Here is a 15,513-nt window from a genome sequence, read left to right on the forward strand (position 1 = left end):
GTTTATCTTATGTGTGATGCCTAGTCACCTTACCCTTACACATACAGTGCCTTCGGAAAGTATTCAGACACCTTCCGTTTTTCCACATTTTGTTGTTACAGGCTTATTCTAAAATGGATAAAATATACATATTAATTTTTTACCCCTTTTTACCCCGTGATATCTAATTGGTAGTTACAGTCTTGTCCCATCCCTGCAACTCCCGTATGGACTCGGGAGAGGCGAAGGTCGAGAGCCATGCGTCCTCTGAAACACGACCCTGCCAAGCCGCACTGCTTCTTGACACACTGCTCGCTTAACCCGGAAGCCAGCTGTACCAATGTGTTGGAGGAAACACCGTCCAGCTGGCGACCGAAATCAGCGTGCACTGCACCCGGCCCGCCACAAGGAGTCACTAGGAGCGCAATGGGACAAGGACATCCCAGCCGTCCAAATCCTCCCCTAACTCGGACGACTCTGGGCCAAATGTGCACCGCCGCACCACTCGGGAGGCCCTTTGTTACAGCCTTACTCTAAAATTGATTACATAAAGAAAAATCCTCATCAATCTTATTTACATTTAAAATCAATACTTTATTTACATAAGTATTCAGACCCTTTGCTATGAGACTCGAAATTGAGCTCAGGTGCATCCTGTTTCCATTGACCATCCTTGAGATGTTTCAACAACTTGATTGGAGTCCACCTGTGGTAAATTCAATTGATTGGACATGATTTGGAAAAGCACACACCTGTCTATATAAGGTCACAGTGCATGTCAGAGCCAAAACCAAGCCATAAGGTCGAAGGAATTGTCTGTAGAGCTCAGAGCATTGAAAATCCACAAGAACATCATTCTTAAATGGAAGAAGTTTGGAAGCACCAAGACTCTAACTAGAGCTGGCCGCCCAGCCAAACTGAGAAATCAGAGGAGAAGGGCCTTGGTCAGGGAGGGGAACAGGAACCTGATGGTCATTCTGACAGAGCTCCAGAGTTCCTCTGTGGAGATGGAAGAACCTTCCAGAAGAACATCCAACTCTGCAGCACTCCACCAATCAGGCCTTTATGGTAGAGTGGCCAGACAGAAGCATCTCTTCAGTAAAAGGCACATGACAGCCCACTTGGAGTTTGCCATAAGGCACCTAAAGGACTCTCAGACCATAGGAAACAAGATTCTCTGGTTTGATGAAACCAAGATTAAACTCTTTGGCCTGAATGCCAAGCGTCAAGTCTGGAGGAAACCTGGCAATCTCTATTGTGAAGCATGGTGGTGGCAGCATCATGCTGTGGGGATGTTTTTCAGCTGCAGGGACTGGGAGACTAGTCAGGATCGAGGGAAAGTTGAACGGAGCAAAGTACAGAGAGTTCCTTGATGAAAACCTGCTCCAGAGTGCTCAAGACCTCAGACTCAGGACAACAAGTGGACAACAAGTGTAAGCACACAGCTAAGACAGAGTAGGAGTGGCTTTGGGACAAGTCTCTGAATGTCCTTGAGTGGCCGAGCCAGAGCCCGGACTTGAACCTGATCAAACGTCTTTGGAGTGACATGAAAATAGCTGTGCAGTGGCGTTACCCATCCAACCTGACAGAGCTTGAGGTGATCTACAGAGAGGAATGGGAGAATCTCCCCAAGTCAAGTGTGCCAAGCTTGTAGCATCATAGCTAAAAAGACTCAAGGCTGTAATCACTGCCAAAGGTGCTTCAACAAAGTACTGAGCAAAGTCTCTGAATACTTCTTTTTTTATACATTCAAAGATGCAGTCGTCCTTCTGAACTGAGCTGCAGGACTGGAAGGAAACTGCTTAGGGATGTAGCCATGAGGCCATTGGTGATTTTAAAACATCTCAATGGCTGTTATGGGAGAAAACTGAGGATGGATCAACAACATTGTAGTGACTCCACAAAAATGATCTAAATGACAGAGTGAAAAGAAAAATACAAAATGTTATATACATAATAAAAAATATTCCAAAAACACGCATATGTATGCAACAAGGCACTAAAGTAATAGTGTAAAAAAAACACGGCAAAGGAATATACTTTTGGGCCTAAATGCAAAGGCTTATGTTTGGGGAAAATCCAACACATCACTGAGTAATTGCCTCCTTATTTTCAAGTATCGTGGTGGCTGCATCATGGTATGGGCATACTTGACATCGGCAAAGACTGGGGAGTTTTTCATGATGAAAAGAAACGGGATGTAGCTAAGCACAGGCAAAATCATACAGGAAAACCTGCTTCAGTCTGCTTTACACCTGACACTGGGAGAGGAATTCACCTTTTAGCAGGACTAAAACACCAAATCAAATCTACACTGGAGTTGGTTACCAAGAAGACAGTGAATGTGGCCAAATTACAATTTTGACTTAAATCTGCTTGAAAATCTATGGCAATACTTGAACATTTCTGTCTAGCCATGATCCCCAACACCTTGACAGAGCTTGAAGAATTTTGAAAAGAATAATCGGCAAATATTGCATAATACAGGTGTGCAACGCTCTTATGAGACTTACCCAAGAAGAGTCACAGATATAACCACTGCCAAACGTGTTTCTACCATGTACTGACTCAGTGGGTGAATACTTATCTACATCAAGGTGTACTAGTGTTTGATTTTTTTCATTAATAATAATAATTTAAAAAAAGATTCTTCCACTTTGGCATTACAGGGTATTTTGCGTAGATTGTTGACAAAAGAATGACAGTTAAATCCATTTTAATCCCACTTTGTAACACAATAAAATGTGAAGAATTCCAAGGGGGGTGTAGACTTTCTCTAGACACAATCCTAATGTACACCTACAACTGTACATATAATTTGATTTCCAAATGATATACTGTCTATACACACCATGTATTTATATACTGGATTCTGACACATGCTCACTCTAACATATCTACCCTGGATTGTTAATTGGACCCGTTCTGTCATTTCTTGATGTCTTGTTAAGATTTCTTGTTTAGGCTTTTAGATTATTTGTGTATTTGCGAGACATTCTACTACTCCTGCTATAACACCTGGAAATCTGTGTATGCGTCCAATATACTTAGATTTGATTTTGATTTGATTTACTTGATACACACACACACACGCACACACAAATAAACGCACACACAAATAAGCACAAATACACATGCACTTGCTTACGGGCACATCTGTGCTCAAGCCTGTGCTCCTGCAGTCCCAGACACACTAAGGAGAGGAAGGCTTATACCAGGCAAAGACACCAATCTGCTAGTTCCGTCTCCATGGCCCATAAACCTCCTGGCTTTCTGCCCTGGAATGCTCAGTTTCCTGTCCCAGGAGACACAAACGCACACTCTGGATCCACTAAACCTGGGTTCAAATACTATTTGAAAATGATGCTTGTTTGAGCTTGCCTGGTGTGATGCAACCAACAGAAAAGTCCCCAAAGTGCAAACACCACCCACCTGACACTCCAGGCTCAAAGCATTGGACATTTATAATAGTATTTGTACCCAGGTCTGAAGACACTCTCCCTGGAAACATCGCCGGCCAGCCAGGCCATAGTGCTATGTGGATAAAAGGTCCTGGCAGTCTCCAAGCAGCTGTCTCTCTCCTCATACATCTTGGCAAAGGGGGAGGAGAGAAGAGAGAGATGCGAGAGGACACCCAGCCAGGGATGCCTGGCTTAGGAGGGGCCCATTTATGGCCTATGGCCCACCCTGTCCGGCAGTAACAAGTGTGGACTGGACGGACCCGTTGCACTCACGTCCATCCCAGGAATAGCCCTGGAGGGTAGCCCACTACAGTCTGCCATAAATAGAGGAGAGGGAGACCAGGCGAGGCCAGGAGAGGAGAGAGGAGGACACTAGCCAGGATGAGCATCAGCGGAATCATCTTTGAAAGCCTCTTCGAAAGATTACATTGTGGGGGAACGAAAGAAGGAGAGAGAGACTTCTAGCAGGAATACTGTAGCATGGCCCCTTAAAATGGATGGGGTCAGAGATTTTGGGGCTCCCAAGTGGCACATCGTTCTAAGGCACTGCATTTCAGTGCTTGAGGCATCACTACAGACACCCTGGTTCAATTCCAGGCTGTATAACAACTGGCCGTGATTGGGAGTCCCATAGGGCGGCGCACAATTGGCCCAGCGTCGTCTGGGTTTGGCCGGTGTAGGCCATCATTGTAAATAAGAATTAGTTCTTAACAGACTTGCCTAGTTAAATAAAGGTTAAATAAAAAATTGAATTTAAAAAACCTGGGAGCATGTGCTGTATAAGCCCTAGCCGGATCAGGATCGGATCCCTTCACTAGAGTCTTGTCAGTCAAAGCATTGGACTGAGAGAGAGAGAGTGCTGGGTGTGAAGATGATAACGGCGAGGCGACATGTTACCGACCCAGCAAGGGACGGTTCCCAGGTCCACCCTCCTGGTTGACAGCCAGGCTCCATAAAATATTCCTGTTTTCCATCCTTGTTGAGAAGAAGAGATTTTACAGACGTGTTTGATCCAGGGTAATGGGGGGTATGTTCCTCAGTGATACAGACTAGTAGGCCAATATGCTTGGGTCTGCTAGTGAGGGCATGCCAAAATCAGGCTTAGACAAATGGAAGCCGATTACCCAACCTCAAAGTAGCCAAATCATTAGCTATCATCGCATTAGCGAGCTAGCTTGTTTACAACGGGGGGAAAAAATCATGCGACTCGTGCTGGTTCGTCACAAAACCTGGTACTGTGGTTGTGCAGAATCTTGGACCTGCTACTCACGCAGATCCAGGATTCGTTTTAGCCATGGTTTGTTTGCGTTTCACACATGCTTTATAGTGCAGATTAGGGTACCAAATGCTCCAGGATCCGGATCATACAGTGACATGTGAAAGAGCCCTTAGATTGTAATTCTTAGTGTACAATCTAAGGGCTCTTTCACATGAACCTTTATTCATTGACAGTTGACATAGACAGGATTCATTCTTGATGCCCACATTAGAAATAAAGAATTAAACCAATCCAAGATAGATACTGACATTGATGCCACATTTACATTCAAACCAGCATCACATGTAACGCATTCATTTGATTATGAAAGGATTATAATAAATATTTGATACATGTTCACTTCATTGTGTTTCTCATATGCTTCCAAAGTCATAGTTAGAAGAGCAATAGTAGGCTTCTTAGTAGGCTGGAGTTTTGATGTACAGTACAGCTGAATCAAATAACCAATTCATCATCAAGCTTGGATTTTTTGAATAGCTGTGTAGTGCTAGGGCAAAAGCTCAAAATGTGCAGGGGTGGGGGGGTTCAAGACCGATTTTGCAAAACCCTGCAGTAGATTACATAATTGACATGGTAGATATGAAAAAGTGGGAGTGGACTTCTGTAGGCTGGCCAGTGTTCGGTTTCCCGAAAATGCACGTGACCGCAATGGCTGCTGCTCTCTAAGCCTTGCATCAACTTGCGCGGCACCGTGAAAACCCGTTTCTTTTGCCGAAAACTCGCAGAGCTCTTGTCAGACTCGCACAGCCTGACAAAAGCAGACCTTACTATAACGTTCCACTCCTCGTCATACGACGGAGAAACGACTTTGGAAAAGAAGCTCAGGACAAAACATCATCGGCTCGGTTCGGACTTCCACCAACCAACACGTCGGTAGGAGGAGTCAACAGGTATTGACTGGCTTTTTATTTAGGCTACTGACAATGCGATTGTTCGGACGTGTGACAGGTAGACTAGATTCGGCAGAAGCCTCTCCATATATCGAACAGATGATACTGGCTAAAATCCGTCTAGTAGGCTATGAGTTGGAGGAGAGAGCTGAATGTGTTGTTTCAATCTGTGTGCTTTCCTTTTCTGTTGTGCAGAAATATCAAACCGAAGCTTTAGCAAGCCACATCCCGCCATTATGTGAACTGTCAAAATGTCATTTGTTGCGAGCCTTGACAGTTACGTAGGTTGCCGCTACAACGTAACAAGCGTTGTCCATAGATGGAATCATTACATAGTGCGCTTGTTCAGCCAACACCTGTCTACAGGATTTTTGTGCAATTTCCTTTCAAAATTGATCGGTTTAAAGCTTTAAAAACATTTTTGAATGTTTAGACGTCACATTGATGGCTGGGCTGCCACTCGAAACAGTTCAACAAAAAAAAAAGAAATGTCACCGTCAACGCCTGGTTTGTGGTGACATCCACACGCAAGTTTGTCCTCGTTTTCTCGGAGTCCGGTAAATTATGTCAGTTAAAAAACAAAACAATGACCGCCTTGGCGTCCATTCACAAAGTTCTCACATGTGTGAGGTTGATCAGATTTGTAATATTTCAGTGTTGGCCATGATGTGACACTGGTCCAACCTACTAGACATCCTTCACAGCATATCAAGCCCGCAATCCTAATTTGCATACTCCCACCCCCTCAACAGTTATAATAGTCTGTGGGTTTTGCTGCTTTCATAACAACGTGTGAGATGGGAATTTACTACATTGTGAAGTGGTAAATACTTGTTGGATGCATTCATGTGCTTTGAACTTATTGATAAGAGCAGATTGGCTAATGGCCAACAAGCTGCATAAACCACAAACTAAAAGTACAGCTATTGTGCTTGCAAACGAAACCATATTAATATATTCCTTTTTATGAATAATGTTTTGTTGCATTTAACTGCAGAAAATGCTGTTATCAAGGTAATTTCCTTAGTAGGTGACGTCAGAGCATGTGAGAGGAGTGAGAGCTCTGGATGATAAGAGTTTCCCCACTAGTAATAACCAGTTGGAGGCTTTTCAAATGGATTTTTCCCAGTCGTATGTGGTAAATTTCCACTTCCCACTTGGTTACGAATGCAGCATAAAGGGTTCATCATAGTCCTAAACGTGTATGCATATGCACAGCAGTGTTCTAGAATATTGGACTGTTGGCTTTAATACTTTTTCGAATTCTCAGCGCAGCTCAAGCAATTTCTCCAACGGTCAGCACATTACAAGGAATAGAGGAGGTGGGATGGTGGTCTCGGAGACGAGTAGCTATGTCACAATAGGACGCTGGACTATCGTCTGTGCACTATGATTTATGCTTTAGGCTCCCTGATACAGCCTACTACGCATGTCATGATGGGTGGACTTGATAGGTTGACTAGACTGTGGGACTTGGCAGTAGTGCACCCCCCCCTTTGACAAAAAATGTGCAGCACCCCTCACCCCCAAACATCTTCCTGCGACTATGGGACTTGGGACATTTTACCTTTTTATATTATGGAATTTAGCCTAATTATTCTACACCCTCAACTGTGACACAATGAATTCTGGGAAGTTACACACCATTACGTTCGTATATTACTGGGTGTGTTTTAAGGGCTTACATTGTGTGTTCGTTCAACACTCTAAAAAGACACGGTTCCTGGAGGTACTTTTAGGGGTTCCTCAGATTGCAACACCGGTGGAACCCCTAAAGGTGCCTCAAGAATGAGAACATCTGCATACTGTAAAGGGTACATGACAAATGTCATGACGGATTATTGGGACTGAGGTCGTAGGAGCAGACTTAGTCAATTACATAACTAGCGATTTGTCTCGCTATGCTGCTGGAAATGTGATGGAATAAACAACGTGAGAAGAAAATATCCAAGCCGGCACATTATGGTCTGGATAGGCGCAATCTGGTGTAAAAAAAAAAAGGTTATTAGTGTGTGAATTAATGTGAGTAGGAAAATTCTTACATATTTCTTCCCCGTGTGGTCTCTCAACGAGGAGTACTTCTGAATGAGCGCTGTGCACACATCCATGTACTTCTGGGTAGTGGGGAGAAAAAAAGAGAAACATACAAGATTACATTTAGACTAACAATTCTGTTTGGAATACAGATGACATTGATTGATGGCGTTGATGAGCAAGTAAAAGTTGAGTATGTGCTATCAGCTGCAGTGATTATGACAAGACAGTATGGAGGAGAGTATGGAGGACAGAGACAGGAGGAACAGAACACACAATCGCACTGTAAATGCATTGATTCACCATTCAGTTAGTATTGGAAAAGACAAAGGACAGAACACTATAATCACACTGCAAATACATCATAAGACTTTGTAGAGGCTAAAATGTTGGTAGATCCTTAGTGAGCTTTAAACATTGTCTTGCTTTGGTCTGAAATGCACAAGACCGAACACGCCGCCCCAATACACCAAACCTGAAAGACATACATTAGAGATAAACACAACATGAGTATTCAATATCAAATGCATCTATCTGATCTGTCATAACTTACATTGGGTCATTTGTGTGTGTGTGTGTGTGTGTGTGTGTGTGTGTGTGTGTGTGTGTGTGTGTGTGTGTGTGTGTGTGTGTGTGTGTGTGTGTGTGTGTGTGTGTGTGTGTGTGTGTGTGTGTGTGTGTGTGTGTCTTACATTTCTCTATCACAGCTCCCGAACTCTCCACCACTTAACTGGACAGGGGCTGAGACAGGCACTAAAGGGAGGAGGATGTAAAGAGAGAAAGTGTATCATGGGTTTAAATCTTTTTGTCAAGATTACAACTCAGTATCCTGGGTTATACGTTTAACAACCTAGATTGGGTGTGTGTGTCTTACCTGTTTGCTGAGGTTGAGTTTCTCTATCAAAGCAGGCCACCCCGACACACCAGCCAGAAAGACATACAGTACCAGTCAAACATTTGGACATCCAGGGTTTCTTTATTTTTTTACTATTTTCTACATTGTAGAATAATAGTGAAGACATCAAAACTATGAAATAATACATATGGAATCATGTAGTAACCAAAAAAGTGTTAAACAAATCAAAATATATTTTATATTTGAGATTCTTCAAAGTAGCCACTCTTTGCCTTGATGACAGCTTTGCATTCTCTCAACCAGCTTCATGAGGAAGTCACCTGGAATGCATTTCAATCAACATGCCAAGAGTGTGCAAAGCTGCCATCAAGGCAAAGGGTGGCTACTTACATAAAATAGGTTTTGATTTGTTTAACACTTTTTAAAGAAAAACCCTTGAATGAGTTGGTGTGTCCAAACACTGGTACTGTAAATTTGACACATTGAACATAATTAGTTGATATCAAATGTAATCTTTTCTTTGTCAAGTTTAACAACCTAGATTGGGTCCTGTGTGTGCGTGTGTGTGACCTGTTTGTGGAGGCTGAGTTTCTCACAGCACCCAAACTCTTAACCTGCCCAGTTAAGACAGAGACTGGAGGAGGATGGAAGGAGATGGGGATAGTGTATCATGGGTTTAAATTAGGACTAACATTTCTCAATGTTGACACTAACTAGCTAAAGTTAGCTAAAACGTAGCTCCCAAAAAGTATAGCTACAGCAATTAGCAGCTAACATTAGGCTACAGCCTATAGCTTTCCTAGCTGATGAAAAACGAAGAGTACATGTTTTTATTTATTTCACCTTTATTTAACCAGGTAGGCCAGTTGAGAACAAGTTCTCATTTACAACTCTGACCTGGCCAAGATAAAGCAAAGCAGTGCGACAAAAACAACAACAAGCAAATGTAGTAAGATTAGGGAGGTAAGGCAATAAATAGGCCATAGAGGCGAAATAATTACAATTTTGCATTAACATTGGAGTGATAAATGTGCAGATGATGATGTACAATTAGAGATACTGGGGTGCAAAAGAGCAACAACAACAAAAATAATATGGGGATGAGGTAGTTGGGTGTGCTATTTACAGATGGGCTGTGTACAGGTAAAGTGATCGGTAAACTGCTCTGACAGCTGATGCTTAAAGTTAGAGAGGGAGATATAAGTCTCCAGCAGATTACATTACATGATGTATTGTTTTTTTTTATAATAAAAAATGCTATCTTAGCTAGTGTATAGCTAAGGTTCACTCACCTTTCACGTCGGTCCGTTGCAAGTCATCTCATATCTGTCGCATCTCCAACCATCCACGCGCTTCCCGCTTCCAGTGCGTCTTTTGACCAATGTTCTCAATTTGAATTATACACACGAGCGCCCTTTACTCACAAGTGCAATGCTGGGTCAAAAACGAACCCCTCTTTTGAAAAGGGATCTTCAAAGCACCTCTTCAGTCTACAAACGTTAAAAAATGATCTGATCGCAGAGTATAGGTTTTTAAATGAACCTTAAGGATTCTTTTTTTTAACCTTAAACTATCCTGAAGGATCCTCCAGGAACCTTTTATTGTTAGAGTGAAGGGGGAGATGATTTGGGTCAGAGGAATGTTTTGTAGAAATGCCTCAATCTCCTGCCGGTTCTATTTTATCTTTCTCCCTGAGACCTGCATGACATTTTGATATCAGTGCTCATGGATCTAGAATAGGTTTTGTGACATTAGCTCAGTCCTCCACTGCCATCTCAAAGTCTTGTAGGCAGAGATCACAAGACCAATTGAATCAAGGCATGGCCTCGTGATGTCATCCCTGCCATTTAGGAACACTCCTGTGAGTGTTCCAGAGATGACGTGGCATCTGCAGCCCAGGGAGAGGTGTGTGTGTGTGTGTGTGTGTGTGTGTGTGTGTGTGTGTGTTTTCAGACGGAAATTAAGGCTACAAGTGCCCATGTGCACACGTTGGTGTTCCCGTGTGTCTGCGTGTGTGTTGTTGACCAGTCTATACATATTTATGTCCTGTTTTGCCCAGTTGCTTTAAGGCCTATGTGAAGAAGCTTTGATCAGTTATTATGATGGGTTTTACTTGCTTGATTTCCATATAGTAGATCTCTGAATGATAAATAAGGCCAAGCTTTTGTTTTGTTTGTTTACAAGAGAGCCCAAATGCATTGCTGCGCTGAAATATTATAAACTCAGTTGTCCAAATCCAAGCTACGTAGCTTCTTAAAAATGGAGCGTGAATCATGTGAGGCTCATTGAAAAGGCTTCTCAAAACATGTTGGCTAGACTGAGAAAGACCACTGAACTAATTCAAATTGTGCATTGTATCATAAATGAATCCTACAAATGAAGTAGTACACCTTGCATCACATGTACGTAAGATACTATCTACCTTACAACCTTGAGTTTTAAAACCACTTGCAATGGGTAAAGAAACCGCTGGATTAGCAAACGAGAGAGAACTAAGTTCTGTGTTGGTCCTACTCTGTGAGCATCCCCAGGTCCCTCCCGTCAATGTAATCTTATTCATGATGATCTAAAGGGGAAAACTGATCCTAGATCAGCACTCCTACTCTGTCACCCTTTGTGAATACCGGCCTGCTTGATAGATAAACATGAGGCAAGCTTGTACGTGCACCGTTGTAAATGTGTTCCCGCCTGGCAGCAGTGAGCGCCAGCTAGACGCTCCTCTCTCACTGTATGTGTGATGCTGACTGATGAGATGAGACCCAGGTGATGACAGGGACCCGTCTGCACTGTGAGTACACGCGGGAATGCACGTGTACACACAAGAAGACGCTGTTGCACACACACACCAACAAAGGCTTACTGAAAGGCTACCGATACGCGTGCACACGTATGCAGAGAAATGTTGCGTTGATTCAAGCTGTGTATCATTTTTTCCCCCTCACTAACTTGCTCAATAAACCAATCAAGTAATCACTCAGCTAATTAATCAAACCGTTTTACCCAGTAGACCACAATATAAAATGTAATCTTGAATTAGGCCTACATATCCCTTATGTAAGAAAATATTTCCTATGCCATAATTTGACGGTGATCGTGCAACATGTCAGAAAGGATGAGAAGCTCACTTCGTAAGATTGCAGCTCGGTCGTATTGAAGCACGACTGTATTTGATGCATTGCGAGCTGACGCCATGACAGCAATTAGGATCCATAGCATGGCTCTGCCTGCCGCCCCTGAGAGAGTTCCCACTTATCCATGAAGCTGTAGGCAATATGCTATGCATGATGTCAATGCTGAATGGATGCTTTTTTTTAGAAGGCGAACAGCTCAAGACCATCTACACACGTCAGGAAGTTAGGCTTCTCTTTTGCTCAAGGACCTGTTTTGGCATTTGATACCAGAGATGGTAGGAACCTACAGTACCAGTCAAAGGTTTGGACACACCTATTCATTCGAGGGTTTTTCTTTATTTTTACTATTTTCTACATTGTATAATAATAGTGAAGATATTAAAACTATGATATAACACATGGAATCATGTAGTAACCGAAAAAGTGTTGAAAATATCAAAATATAGTTTATATTTGAGATTCTTCAAAGTAGCCACCCTTTGCCTTGATGACAGCTTTGTACACTTTTGGCATTCTCTCAACCAGCTTCATGAGGTAGTCACCAGGAATGCATTTCAATTAACAGGTGTGCCTTGTTAAAAGTTAATTTGTGGAATTTCTTTCCTTAATGTGTTTGAGCCAATCAGTTGTGTTGTGACAAGGTAGGGGTGGTATACAGAAGATAGCCCTATTTGGTTAAAGACCATACGTCCATATTATGGCAAGAACAGCTCAAATAAGCAAAGATAAATGGCAGTCCATCATTACTTTAAGACATGATGGTCAGTCAATCTGGAACATTTCAAGAACTTAGAAAGTTTCTTCAAGTGCAGTCGCAAAAACCATCAAGCGCTATGATGAAACTGTCTCTCATGAGGAATGCCACAGGATAGGAAGACCCAGAGTTAACTCTGCTGCAGAGGATAAGTTCATTAGAATTACCAGCCTCAGAAATTGCAACCCAAATAAATGCTTCACAGAGTTCAAGTAACAGACCCATCTCAACATCACCTGTTCAGAGGAGACTGCGTGAATCAGGCCTTCATGGTCGAATTATTGCAAAGAAACCACTACTAAAGGACACTTTTATAAGAAGAAGAGACTTGCTTTGGCCAAGAAACACGAGCAATGGACATTAGACCTGTGGAAATCTGTCCTTTCAGATTTTTGTTTCCAACCGCCGTGTCTTTGTCAGACAGAGAGTAGGTGAACGGATGATCTCCCATGTGTAGTTCCCATTGTGAAGCATGGAGGTGTGATGGGGGTGCTTTGCTGGTGACACTGTCAGTGATTTATTTAGAATTCAAGGCACGCTAAACCAGCAAGGCCACCACAGCTTTCTGCAGCGATACACCATCCCATCTGGTTTGGGCTTAGTGGGACTATGATTTGTTTTTCAACAGGACAATGACCCAACACACCTCCAAGCTGTGTAAGGGCTATTTGACCATCTGCATCAGATTACCTGTCCTCCACAATCACCCTACCTCAACCCAATTGAGATGGTTTGGGATGAGTTGGACCGCAGTATAAAGTCAAAGCAGCCAACAAGTGTTCAGCATATGTGGGAACTCCTACAAGAATTCCAGGAGAAGCTGGTTCAGAGAATGCCAAGAGTGTGCAAAGTTGTCATCAAGGCTACTTTGAAGAATCTAAAATATATTTCGATTTGTTTAACACTTTTTTGGTTACTACATGATTCCATATGTGTTATTTAATAGTTTTGATGTCTTCACTATTATTGTACAGTGTAAAAATAAAGAAAAACCCTTGAATGAGTACGTGTGTCCAAACTTTTGACTGGTACCATATGTGCCATTTAACCTAATAGAAACCAAAGTGTCATAAGTATTTAATTATTACAAAATTTGCGTTTTTAACAAGTAATTTCAAATTGACTACCTGGTGAATAGCAGGCTGTTACCCCATTGTTTTGATATTTCATCTAGATTCTAGCCTTCTAGATGTTTTGCAATAGCTCCAGGTAGACTTGACACTTGCCCATTTCCATTCGTGACTGCTCTATTGTGGAGCTAGCCTTGTGTTCCCCAATTATGTAAACTGGAGAGAAAGGGGCTCTTTTGAGTCTAGTCAGTTGGCCCAAGGCATTGGGGTTCAGTTTGTGTGGGAGCACTGCCCGTCTCACTTACCACGTTTCAATCCAGTTTTCATGCGACTAAAGTCATACCATAAAAAAAATAATCACGACAGCTATGATGGAAACGGGTCGTTTTGGTAAAATGTTATAAATGCCCAAAGATAATTTCTTTGTTTGACATGGTGGGATCTTTTTGTGCCGGTAAAATTAATTATGCGAGAAGTGGTGGTGGAAACGCATTTATGCGCAAATGTTGATATAATAACCATCATACCGAAGTACATTTGGAGTCACGCGATGATATGGTGTGTGGTCCTCTCACTATGACTCGGTAAACCATGCACTTTATTAGGCTACAGATTAAATAAATGCTGAATTTCACAGGGTGGTGAAAGTGCCCAGTGATCTTGATGTTCCTTTCCAATAAATATTGAGGGTCTTATTTTGGTGACATTGGGATTGATGCTTGACTGCCGTTTTGATAAATACAAATATTACCGCTCTTATCCATAATAATCTCATCAAGTAGGCTACAGTATAGGCTAGTCTATCTGCGCGCTGTTGGCTAGAGAGCACGTGCCAGAACATGAGTAGGCACATTTGCTATTTAACGCAAAAGTTTTTGTGACAAAACTATCGGTAGAGTTGAAAATGTGATTTGAAAACATTGAGTTTTAGATTTTTATTCAGTATATGAAAACTTAAACGAAAAAGTACATGTTGTGTGCACTACGTCATCACGCACTGATTTAAAAAAAATCTGCAACAAGTCAGTTTGGTGGAAACACCACTGGTGGGAAAATACACTTTCTTTATGCAGATTTTTGTATATTCGCTGGAAGATCTGTCGCCAACAGATCTATGTGGTCCAAATTTTGTGAGGTTAACAAATCCACTGCCTTCATCCAATCGCTTTTTGTCTGCTGTTGTCTGAGTATCTGCCTTTCCATTTGTTGGAATGTATCCTTTGCTTAGCTGTCTGACTGACTGCTTATGTGTATCCATCTATCCATCCATTATTCATTATTCTTGCCTATATTTCTACCAGCTCTTTGTCTCTCTCCTTTTTTTCCCCCTCATCTTTCCTCATTTTTCATTTTGCTGATATTCTGTGCATGTATTTTGTTTCTGTCTGTGTTAGTTTGTCTGTCCATTTACTACCTCTCACTTTTTTGTCTGTTTACTTCTGTCAGCATCTTTGTCAGTCAGCATCTTTGTCTTTGAGCTTCTTTGTCAGTCAGCATTTTTGTCTTCGAGCTTCTTTTGTCAGTCTGTTGTGTCCATGTTTTGGGACAAGATGTAGGTGGACAACGGTTTCCCAGCCAAACAACTCATGAGCCAATATCAACTTCATCATCAATTGTCTTAATCCTTTTTTGCACCGGCACATGCAAACACTTGAGCAGTTGGCATCTTACTTGATTTTCTTCTAGTCTAGATAGAAAAACAGAGGCATGAAAACGAATGTAAATTGTGATGACTTGCTGCAAATGAAAACAGGAAGTGAACCACATGAAATATATGTGGGTGTTATGAACTAATGCCCGTGGTCGATGCCCACTAAACAAAGGGCACACTTTGTGCCATAGCATTGGCGTGACTGTAGGTGACGAGCTGGACTCACTGGAGCGTAGGTATCTTCCTGTTCCTGTTTGAAATAACTTTACATCTCTCTTTGTCTAGGATTTAACAAACCTAGATTTGTAGAATGGACTTCACAAAAGAACCCAACCCTACACTGTAGGTCTGTTTACACATTATACAACCGGTGGGTCTAATCCTGAATGCTGATTGGTTGAAACCGCA

General features: G+C 42.1%; 1 protein-coding gene across 5 annotated transcripts in view; it reads left to right on the forward strand.

Annotated features, from left to right (window-relative positions):
• Positions 1-5,351: 5,351 nt before the first annotated feature.
• LOC106600859 (retinoic acid receptor alpha) overlaps positions 5,352-15,513 on the forward strand; it is a 172,092-nt gene continuing 161,930 nt past the window's right edge. For all 5 annotated transcript variants that reach the window (XM_045714991.1, XM_045714990.1, XM_014192579.2 and 2 more), the window contains exon 1: positions 5,352-5,609. The gene's annotated coding sequence lies outside the window, so the exon portion shown is untranslated. The remainder of the gene's footprint in view (positions 5,610-15,513) is intronic.

This window comes from Salmo salar, chromosome ssa03 (assembly GCF_905237065.1).
Source record: "Salmo salar chromosome ssa03, Ssal_v3.1, whole genome shotgun sequence".
Taxonomy (NCBI): Eukaryota; Metazoa; Chordata; class Actinopteri; order Salmoniformes; family Salmonidae; genus Salmo; species Salmo salar.